Below are 11,706 nucleotides of genomic sequence, written 5' to 3'. Positions count from 1 at the left end.
CTATGTATGTGACTCCTGCTGCTGGAGATACACTAGGAGCAGCTGATCGCACATGCAGGTGACATGAGTAGTGAGAACTCCAGCGAAGACTTTGCAAAAGCCATGCTAGTTTAAAGCACAGTGATTTGTGAGCATACAAGTATTCTGGCTGAACTCAATGGATGTATGCCTTTTTTAACCTAAATAACGAACTGCTGAGACAAGATGGCTAAACTTGATGTAAAATGCTGAACTAAACTTTTCACCATTCTATTGCCCATACTGCAAGCTGGATATCACAGTGATATAACTGAACAATTTGGGGTTAATTTAAGCTAGCAAACGACTATCAGTTTGTGATGAAGCGCAGGGACACAGGAGGCAGAGTGAATAATGCACCAGGTTCATATTACAGCCTCTGTAAACTATTTATCTCTCTCTCACTGAATGCTCCGAATAAAAAAAAAAACATGTTGACATGTTAATGTGCCACACTTATTTGATGTCTCAGGACATTCTTGTGGACTGAAGGACCTGGGGAGGGGGCACTGTACCTGCTGTTCTGACAGGGAGAGGAGGAACAGAGCGTCTGTCCAAGGTAGTAGCAGTGGGGGCGACTCACCACAAGATAAGACATCAAACCGCACGTTCTTTTCTGTGCGGACTCCAGCTGTAAGTTCCCGCGGTCTGGCTCATCTCTGCTACGAGATTACCCCGCCCTACCATGCTGCTGATAGGAAGGAAGGAGCTGAGGAGGAGGGCAGAGATAGTGTCTCTGCGTGCATTCCAAGCTGTCTACTGCACAGAGAAAAGAGTTTATGATGCAGACGGAGGCTAAATCACATCAGCCGGGTGGGGACATCCTGCAGGACGTCCTGGGTGGGCACTCTGGCCGCGGGATTCTAAGTATGCCCTGTCTCCTGCCCACCCTCCGATTGGCTGTCAATGATGCAAGTAGTAGAGGCAGGCACATCGCCCCCAGCGTACTGCCTACCCTTCTGTAGGTGTGTTCGCCTGGCCACGTCAGCCCGCCCTCAGTGTGCTACTCGCCCCCTGATTGGCCACAGTAAGAGCGTCCACATCAACCCAGCACATCGAGTGCTGCTCACCCTCCAATTGGCTAGTAACCAGGCCAGCCACATGGAGAGCTGAAAGGGGAACCTGAAGAAACAACCAGGAAAAGAAAAAGAGTGCCCACCCAGTGTCACCCTCTCAGCAGCACCTAGCGTCACCCTCCCACCCCACTCAGTGGCTCCATCCCACAAGCATCCAGTGAGAGGAGCATTTAATGCATTTATGTCTGTGGTAACATTTTCTGCATTTCATATATGTAGGGTAATTTATGTGCATTTCATGTGTTTGACTACTTTCTGCCTGCCGCCTGCTCCGACCTCTGCCTGGATCTTGACTACTCTCTGTCTGCCGCCTGTACAGACCTCTGCCTGGATTGTGATTACTCTCTGCCTGCCGCCTAAGAATGATAGCAAAGCGAAAAAAGTATGAAAGGTATTCACACTTCTATTGCCCGGATTGTGATGTTGCCCTCTGTTGCCATTCCCTGGTTCAAATTATACCACACGCGGGAGGTGTATTAGATATATATGTACATTTCTATATACGGTAGTCTGGTGCCTTATTTGTACAGTTTCACCATTTAAGGGGAACCTTAACTGAACGGGGGGTAAAGAGTTTTACTTACCTGGGGCTATTACCAGCCCCCTGCAGCAGTCCTGTGCCCTCGGCGCCGCTCTGGAATCCTCTGGTCCCCCGCTGTCACTTAGTTTCGTTTTTGACGACTCACCAGTCGCCGGCCGCCATGCGTATTCAGTGGTGGATCTAGAGGGGTGCAGGCATGGCTAGTGCTATGGGCGCTACTGCACCATGGGCGCCATGCCTGCCCCCATGCCACTGCTCCCCCACTTTGTTGCCTCCCCTGCTGGGTTGCGCCGCCCAAATCACCTGTTGCTGCCCTGAGTGCCCTCAGCGGCTCAGCCACCGCTCCAACATTGCCGGCCTCCCCTCCTGCCGCGTCTCCACTGGCGTCCCCACCGGCGCCATGGTAACAGACCACCTAGTGAGAGGAGATCAGCGCGACAGAGAGGGCGCTCAAGCTACCCGCCGCCCGACAAATGCGGAAGTGACGTCACTTTCTGCATTCAGATTACAGCGGCGGGTAGTGCGTGCACCCTCTCTGTCGCGCTGATCTCCTCTCACTAGGTGGTCTGTTACCATGGCGCCGGCGAGGACGCAGCAACGGCAGCGGATACAGGTACAGCACACAGCCTCCATTCACCCTGCCCAGCCATCCTGCTCTGCACTCCAGCCACCCTTAACTTAGACCCAGGCACCCTTCGTCTACCCACCCACGCTGCACCCTAACCCAGCCACTCTTCATCTACCCAGCCACCCTGCACCCTAACCCAGCCACCCTGCACCCTAACCCAGCCACCCTGCACCCTAACCCAGCCACCCTGCATCTACCCAGCCACCCTGCACCCTAACCCAGCCACCCTTCATCTACCTACCCACCCTGCACCCTAACCCAGCCACCCTTCATCTACCCACCTGTCAGGAACCGACCCGCGGCACGCCTGCGTATGCGGTTCCCGACTGCGGGTTTGACCAGATCAAGCCGGGAGCAGCCTTATTTAAGCTACAAACAAGGCTGTGACCCCCCAGAACGCTTCTCACTGCCACCACTAGCGGTTCGCTAGACACGTCCCCTTAGCTGTCGAGGGCTAAACGCGCAATCTGCGTTTTCGTATTTGGGTCAGCTTTGCGCTTAGGCCGAATACGAGAACGCCACGCACCCACACACAGTTGCAATCTTACACTGTAATGAAGCAAAACCACTAACAGTCGTTCCGAACGATACTGTTAGCCCCTCTGCTGTTGCTACTCGCACTGGCGTTTTTCGTACGTTGGGTCAGCTGCGCGCTTTAGGCCAACGTATGACAAACGCCCCCACACACAATGCAATTACAATTTCATATGGTAGTGTCGCTCATAGGCATGGACTATACACAGTTGCACTTCAATCTCTTCTAAGCTATGAGTGTTAGTTTAGCACAGCAGAAGTCAAGCTTATTAAATAATAATTTAATATTCCAGAAAAACATGGAACAATGCAGAACAGAATATATACAAAGGATTACAAAAAAACAACGTAAAAAAGTTACAAAATTAAGAGTTACAAAGATAAGAGGTTACAAAGATACACACCAAGCAGTTTGCTTACCAAAATACAGGAATCCAGATAGAAGAATCTTGGACTTTTGTGGATTTCTGGTTAGACCAGGAGTCCACTAGCTTGGGCCAGGAGACCAGCCGCAGCTACCGTCAGACGAGAACTGATTTGAGGTAGCTGTCCCCTGGTTTTTATAATGAAATATTCGCCTCGAGGCTGTAAGCCTGTGTGGACGGGGGGAGACTAGATTTAATTACATCCTCAGTCATAATTGGATTTCCAGAGATCCAACATCCTCTATAGTACCCACACCCAACAAAAGACTTCCTTAGCCCAATTTCCCCAGGTTACAATGTCTATACATCAAGAGATTGTTAACACTAGATTTACCATTTCTGCACAGATTTGCGTAAATTCCCTGGAGCTCACACCTAGTAGCACCCCTGCTGAGTTTAACATGCTATCAGCTCCATTGTTCTTTCTTTTGTTCTGAAAACACAACCATTACCTGTGAGGCCTTGTGCATTTGTTTACTCTACCTCACATCCCCCACAACCAGAGAGTTCTGTTCTTTGTGTGCCAGACTGATACTGTAATCAAGGGGCTTTTATTGGTGTTTCAATGTGCACTGTAGTAGCAAGTCACTTGTGCTTCACTGCGCAAGCTGGACCCACAAAGTCTGCTAAGCTTTGTTATTGCCATAATACATATGATATTTATATAAACCCACGACGGACAATTTTTTTACGTCACTGTCGCACAGACTGCTGCAGTGCAAAACAACGGTATTGGGCACGGTGAATAAAGTCCGGTGTGAACTTTCTCAGCTTGCGAAAGACACTGCACAGCGAGAGGTATTATTATTATTATTTATTGTATTTATAAAGCGCCAACATATTACGCAGCACTGAATATTAATTTAGGTTACAGACAATATTTATGGGTGACATACAGCAATATGACAATACAGGAATACAAGAAAACTGGATCACACAGCACAGTATGAGTACAAGGTAATGCTTAGTCAGTCACTGGATGGGAGCATGGAGATTAGGCAAGTTAGGTTCACTCAAATGCATAGCATGGGTTCACAGTAATGGAGGTGCATGATCAGGTAGGACACAAAAGGAGGAGGACCCTGCCCAAAGGCTTACAATCTAGAGGGAGAGGTAGGGACACGAGAGGTAGGGGACCAGAGTTCAGCTGTGGGTTTAGAGCAATTGTGAGGGGTGGTAGGCCAGAGTGAAAAGGTGAGTTTTGAGGGCCTTCTTGAAGGTGTTGAAGGAGGGGGCTGCCCTAATGGGTGGAGGTAGGGAGTTCCATAGTGTTGGAGCGGCTCTTGAGAAGTCCTGGAGGCGTGCATGGGACTGGGTGATGCGGGAGACGGTCAGGCGAAGTTCATTGGAGGAGCGGAGTGAGCGGCTTGGTGTGTATCGATAACGTTTATAGATATTGGTTTCGCGCAAAAAATCTCGTTTGCACACGAAAACGTTATCGTTTCACGTGAAAATTCACGATCGCGCAAAACCAAAAATTCTGTTTTCTTTTTCAGTGTTTCAAACCAGGGCTGTGGAGTCGGTCCAAAAATCCACCGACTCCGACTCCGACTCCTCAGTTTAGGATTCCACCGACTCTGACTCCACGACTCCGACTCCTCTAATTTGCATATTACAATTTTGTTGATTAAAAGTATGTAACATGAAATTCGTCTCTTAACTGCCAACGCTTAGGAATTTTACAAGACAACTGAAGTGAGAAGGATATGTAGACTACTATATTTATTCCCTTTAGACTAAAACTAGTCCTTGGTAAGAGTACTTGTAAAAGGTACAAACCAGAACAAAGAACATCTATCAGGCCCTAGGCAATGTAAGTGTGGGTACATGTAAGAATGATGTGCAGGTACTCTGCAGGGGAATGAGGAGATTGTAAACAGACAACACCTCTGTGTTCAATGTGCACAGCATTCTCAGTGGATTCCCTGCAGCTCTGTGGGGAGTGCATATGTAGAGTATAGTACTACTGTGTAACAAAGTAAACCTGAGACAGATGAAATTAAAGTTTTATACATACCTGGGGCTTCCTCCAGCCGCCTTCAGGATAATCAGTCCCTCATGTCCTCCTCCGCCACCTGGATCTTCTGCTATGAGTCCAAATACTTGAGCCAGTCAGGCGTAGTGCGCATGCACACACTCCGCCGCCAGGAGCATACTACACCTGTGCAGCACTATTGCGCAGGTGCAGAATGTTCCTGGCTGTGGGAGCGGCATGCGGCCGGACAGCGCTGACTGGCTGAATTACCAGGACTCATAGCAGAAGATCCGGGTGGTGAAGGACAGCGAGGGACTGATTAGCCTGAAGGGGGCTGGAGGAAGCCCCAGGTATGTATAAAACTTTACTTTTCATCCGTCTCAGGTACCCTTTAATTTGTAGTCACCAAACCAAATTTTAACAACATATCAAATTATTTGATTTCATCAACAAAGGAAGTGCATACATTTGCATAAATCAGCATCAATGCAGAATTATTTCCATTTTGTTGACCATCTCTATTAGTGACACAGCTACACATCAGGCTTTATTCTTACAGCATAGATGTTATTTAGTATATATAAAAGATTCCTGTGTACACATCATGTATACAGTCACAATCAGATATGTATATCTGACCTTAAAAATACGGGGACTGCTTTATTGAAGCAGCACAAGTAACTAATTTTGATTGGTTTATTTCATTTTTGTGGACTAAGCACAGCTATTACTGTATATATACTGCATATATACATTATTTTTAATGACTATTATCTGAGAAATAGAACATTTTATCATATTTTCTATTTTAATTACAGTTACAAATTCATTAGGAGTCGGAGTCGGTGCATTTTTTCCCGACTCCGACTCCAGGCACCCAAAATTGCCCGACTCCACGACTCCGACTCCACGACTCCGACTCCGACTCCACAGCCCTGTTTCAAACTTTACAGAGTTTACAGCGTTTGCAGACCCAGTGTCCATCGTCCCTGCATTTGGCACAGGTGAATTTTTGACATGTTGCACAGGTAAACCTGCTGCGATTCCTGCTGCAGCTCTCTTGCACCTGGCACTGTGTTGTCTGTACAGTCCCTGGCACAGCAGCTGCAACAGCTTCAGCAGCCCGCCTTTCTGCCAATATTTCCTTGTGCTGCATGAATCGGCAATGGAGTTCCTTAGCTAGAAGACTCAGAAACAATCTTCTTTTGCCTGTCTACCCTGTACATGCCTTGTACAAAATGTAGGCATTCACCGCCGCCAGGTCCAGCATATTGTAAAAAACTGCTACTGGCCACCTGCGTGTTGCTGCTCTTATGGAATACATCCGTGCCATTTGGTCCAACACGTCTACACCACACTGTAAAAGCAGAGAGAGAGAGACATGAGTATATGTGCTTTTTTTTTCTATAGGCCTGTATAGTACACATCAGAAAACATTGTAGCACTGGCAGGGGCGTTCCTTGGGTCCTTGGAGATCGGGGGCACCTGTGCGGTTCCCCCCCCCCCCCCCCCCCGGCCACCGCAGCTGTCCCTGCTGCCACACAGGCAGCAGCGTCAGACCTCGATCAGCAGGCGACCAGTTAGAGTGGGCGCTAGGACCTACCTAGCGGACAACGCTGATATGCGGAAGTGACATGATATGCGGAAGTGACAGGTTAGATACGTTAACCAGCCGGGCGGTATGGACTAGCTCAGCTCGTCCATCACCGCCGGAGGCTGCCGCTCAGGCCCCGCTGGGCCGATTTTAGTGAAATAAAAAGCAGCACACGCAGCCGGCACTTTGCCAGCCGCGTGTGCTGCCTGATCGCCGCCGCTCTGCGGCGATCCGCCGCGAGCAGCGGCGAAAGAGGGTCCCCCCAGCCGCCTGAGCCCAGCGTAGCCGGAACAAAAAATTCCGGCCAGCGCTAAGGGCTGGATCGGAGGCGGCTGACGTCAGGACGTCGGCTGACATCCATGACGTCACTCCGCTCGTCGCTATGGCGACGATGTAAGCAAAACAAGGAAGGCCGCTCATTGCGGCCTTCCTTGTTTATTCTGGGCGCCGGAGGCGATCGGAAGAACGCCTCCGGAGCGCCCTCTAGTGGGCTTTCATGCAGCCAACTTTCAGTTGGCTGCATGAAATAGTTTTTTTTTAATTTAAAAAAAAACCCTCCCGCAGCTGCCCTGGCGATCTTAATAGAACGCCAGGGTGGTTAATGTTCCCACTATAGGTTAGATAGGTAGGTGCCCCCCAGTTCAGACTCACCCTGACCCAGCCACCCTGCACCCTAACCCAGCCACCCTGCACCCTAACCCAGCCACCCTTCAACCTGCCCAAGCCACCCTGCACCCAGACTCACCCTGACCCAGCCCCCCTGCACCCTGACCCAGCCCCCCTGCAGCCACCCTGCACCCTGACCCAGCCACCCTGCACCCTGACCCAGCCACCCTGCACCCTGACCCAGCCCCCCTGCAGCCAGACTCACCCTAACCCAGCCACCCTTCAACCTGCCCAAGCAACCCTGCACTCAGCCACCCTGCACCCAGACTCACCCTGACCCAGCCACCCTGCACCCTGAACCAGTCACCCTGCAGCCAGACTCACCCTTACCCAGCCACCCTGCACCCAGACTCACCCTGACCCAGTCACCCTGCACCCTGAACCAGTCACCCTGCAGCCAGACTCGCCCTGACCCAGCCACCCTGCACCCAGACTCACCTTGACCCAGCCACCCTGCACCCTGACCCAGCACCTCTGCAGCCAGACTCACCCTGACCCTGCACTCAGACTCACCCTGACCCAGCCACCCTGCACCCTGGCTCACCCTGACCCAGCCACCCTGCATCCAGACTCACCCTGACCCAGCCACCCTGCATCCAGACTCACCCTGACCCAGCCACCCTGCAGCCAGACTCGCCCTGACCCTGCCACCCTGCAGCCAGACTCGCCCTGACCCTGCCACCCTGCAGCCAGACTCGCCCTGACCCTGCCACCCTGCAGCCAGACTCGCCCTGACCCTGCCACCCTGCAGCCAGACTCGCCCTGACCCTGCCACCCTGCAGCCAGACTCACCCTGACCCTGCCACCCTGCAGCCAGACTCACCCTGACCCAGCCACCCTGCACCCTGACTCACCCTGAGCCAGCCACCCTGCACCCACCCTTCAGTTGGGCCCAGCCACCCTTCATATAGTCACCCACCCTGCACCCTAACCTAGCTATCCTTCAAGGGAAAAGGAGTGTGTGTGTGTGTGTGTATGCGGGGGGGGGCGCACTTTCAGTGTTTACCATAGGCGCCATATTACCCAGATACGCCTCTGTGCGAATTATTGGACGCGTTCACCAATGCAATTAGTGCTATTGCGGACCGCAACGCGTACAAAAATACGCGTTGCCGCATTCCGCACGTGTAGATATGCGGCAACGCGTATTTTTGTACGCGTTGCGGTCCGCAATAGCGCTCATTGCATTGGTGAATGCGTCCAATAATACGCATGGCGACTGGTGAGTCGTCAAAAACGAAACTAAGTGACAGCGGGGGACCAGAGGATTCCAGAGCAGCACCGAGGGCACAGGACTGCTGCAGGGGGCTGGTAATAGCCCCAGGTAAGTAAAACTCTTTACCCCCCACCGTTCAGTTAAGGTTCCCTTTAAGTTTATTCATAAAATTTATTTCACCAATTTTGTGTTCTAGTCTATTAAACGCGGGATGTCTACAAGACATTCTGACATATTTTGGTGAGTTATGACTTAAGAATTGGAGGCCTAAAATTCTTTTAAAAAAATGTACCGCTTTTAGACCCTTAAATCCAAAAAGAAACAAACCGCCACGGAGGTTTACCATTTGAGGACCACAGGCTTACACACCTCCTAGTGACCGGGGGACTCTATTGCTTTAACACGTCGCTGCAGGGCCATACAACTTAGCACACAAATGAATCTGCCCTCTTTTTGTTGTCACCAACAGAGCTATCTGGTGGCATCAGCCTATGAGGAGGGATCACTGTCATGGAACAGCCGTGAGAAACGCAGGCGAATCTGGAAGATTCGCAGTCGATTTCCTGATCGCTTCCTGGTTAGATTTGTGCAGTCATTGCAAGCGATCAGAAAATGACATCCCTTCTTTTAAAAGACAAGTTTTTTTCCTTTGACCAAATGGCAGGAAGCCTGCAGCAGAGTGTCCCAGGCACCCAGCTGTGCTAAGGGCCCATCCATCAGATGAAATCAGATAAGCAGCCTGACAGAACCAATTTACTGGAGAAAGAGTCAGACTCTCCGGCTACAATCTCAGCAGGGAAGCTGACACGTAGCCTGCTGTCCTAAGCTTCAAAGAGCCACTCACCCAGACCCGACCTGCTGTAAATCCCAGATGTATATAATAATCCATAAACTATTTGTCATATTTCCTGTATTGCAAGGCTGCTAGGCCCTCCAAACTCACAGAGTGGGTCGGGCTTTGTCTGGTGCTGGTACTGAGAAAGTTTCAGAACATTCTGAGGTAATGACTGTCAGGCAGTTCGGAAGTGCCCTGGTGATACCACAGGGGTCCTACCCGTCACGTCTGGCATCAGGACGGATCTGAAAATGTTAGTAAATCTGCCTTGACCTGTACGGTTCTGTGAGATAGAGCCCATATATGGTTAGATATGATTTCTGGTCCCCAGAACAAGGGGAGGACTCATCTCATATTCTAAGGGGGTGTGTAGCTCCCGCCCTCACTCCCTCCTACTGGATCAGGGGCATAAGAATGGCAGAGGACCCAAACTCCGTGTCCTCCACCTTGAAATATCATGATTACATCCTTGCCAGCTTGAGGACATGCTGGCATCCGGCTTGTCTGAACTTTGCTACTGAACTGAACTGAAACCATGAACTTTATGAGTTTTCCCAGAAGGACATATTTCCACGAACTCTAAGTATTTTCTCCCTTTTATTTTCATACTGGCTATTAATGTTTCTATAATTGTTGATTTTAATGATTTTCTGTATATATTAATTATTTATATTGCGTTTTTAATAAACAACGCTAACGTAATTTGTTCAGCTACCCTGCTATTCAGCCGCACAAACTGAACCCTGACTGCTGAAGAGTCGCTACTATTTCTGCTAGCTAGACAGAATAAAGTGTGTTTAACCGTTTTTATTTGCAGGTCTAGACTCAGCTAGTCAGTGGGTGCCTCTGTCCCATGATAACAGAGGTGGTGGCAATTATACCCAGAAATAGTGTGCAATTTGTAATTACCGTACCTCACAGGCTCCCCTCTAGTCGGTCTGCTGCCAAAATGCTAGCGGTTTCTGCGCACCGATTGCGACCACAGCTTGCATGGTCTTTGTGCTGAAACCGATTGGAAGGCATTGTGCGTTCCGGCCACTAGGGGTCCTGTGACAATCACGTTGTGGGCCACTCAAGGGGACAGCTTTGTCACTAAGCTGTCCCCTTACAGCGCTGCGTATAGATTGCAGCGCTGTATACACAAAAATACAATTTATTTATTTATTTATTTATTTTTTTTAGTCTAACAGCGGGCTGGCACGCTGATCTCTGAGAGGAGCTCCGTAACGAAAGCTGACGATCCCCGCTAATTTCCGCGCCCAAGATTTGATGCCAATCGGCCTTAGGCGGTCCTGTAGGAGCCGCTCTGCAGCTGCTGATCAGCGTCAGGTGGTCGCAGAGGAGTTAAAGGTGCCCATACTTGCATCAATTTCCTCTTTCAATTCCCTGCAGATTCAATTACTTTGATCAATTTGGATGGGAATTGATGCCTTTTTAGATGTTCAATTTGATTATCTTCAAGTTTTATTGATTTTACAAGGTAGAAGGAAAATTACCAATATAGACATTACAATAAGGACTGTTAACCACCCTGGCGTTCTGATTAAATCGCCAGGGTGGCTGCGGGAGGGTTTTTTTTAAATTAAAAAAAAAACTATTTCATGCAGCCAACTGAAAGTTGGCTGCATGAAAGCCCACTAGAGGGCGCTCCAGAGGCGTTCTTCCGATCGCCTCCGGCGCCCAGAATAAACAAGGAAGGCCGCAATGAGCGGCCTTCCTTGTTTTGCTTAGATAGTCGCCATAGCGACGAGAGGAGTGACGTCATGGACGTCGGCCGACGTCCTGACGTCTGCCACCTCCGATCCAGCCCTTAGCGCTGGCCGGAACTTTTTGTTCCGGCTACGCTGGGCTCAGGCGGCTGGGGGGACCCTCTTTCGCCGCTGCTCGCGGCGGATCGCCGCAGAGCGGCGGCGATCGGGCAGCACACGCGGCTGGCAAAGTGCCGGCTGCGTGTGCTGCTCTTTATTTCATGAAAATCGGCCTAGCAGGGCCTGAGCGGCAGCCTCCGGCGGTGATGGACGAGCTGAGCTCGTCCATACCGCCCAGCTGGTTAATAATCATGTATGTAGCTGTGTAAATGCCCTAGGCCAGTGAGGAAAGGGGAATAAGGGATAGTAGGTGAGAGAAGGGTAGGGGAAGGGAGGGTAAAGGCTGGGATGTGAGCAGAAGAGGAAAGGGCCAATTGGGGCAAAAATGTT

At 50.3% G+C, this 11,706-nt stretch overlaps 1 protein-coding gene across 4 annotated transcripts in view; it reads left to right on the top strand.

The window, feature by feature from the left end:
- CCDC15 (coiled-coil domain containing 15) overlaps window positions 1-11,706 on the top strand; it is a 476,574-nt gene that overhangs the window by 3,475 nt on the left and 461,393 nt on the right. The window contains exon 2 of one of the 4 annotated variants that reach the window (XM_068240259.1): window positions 1,414-1,485. The exons of the other annotated variants lie outside the window; for them this stretch is intronic. The gene's annotated coding sequence lies outside the window, so the exon portion shown is untranslated. The remainder of the gene's footprint in view (window positions 1-1,413; window positions 1,486-11,706) is intronic. 4 annotated transcript variants of the gene reach the window in all.

Source organism: Hyperolius riggenbachi, chromosome 6, assembly GCF_040937935.1.
Source record: "Hyperolius riggenbachi isolate aHypRig1 chromosome 6, aHypRig1.pri, whole genome shotgun sequence".
Classification (NCBI taxonomy): Eukaryota; Metazoa; Chordata; class Amphibia; order Anura; family Hyperoliidae; genus Hyperolius; species Hyperolius riggenbachi.
The sequence above is the reverse complement of the archived record's forward strand: the minus strand, read 5'-3'. Positions and strand labels throughout refer to the sequence as shown.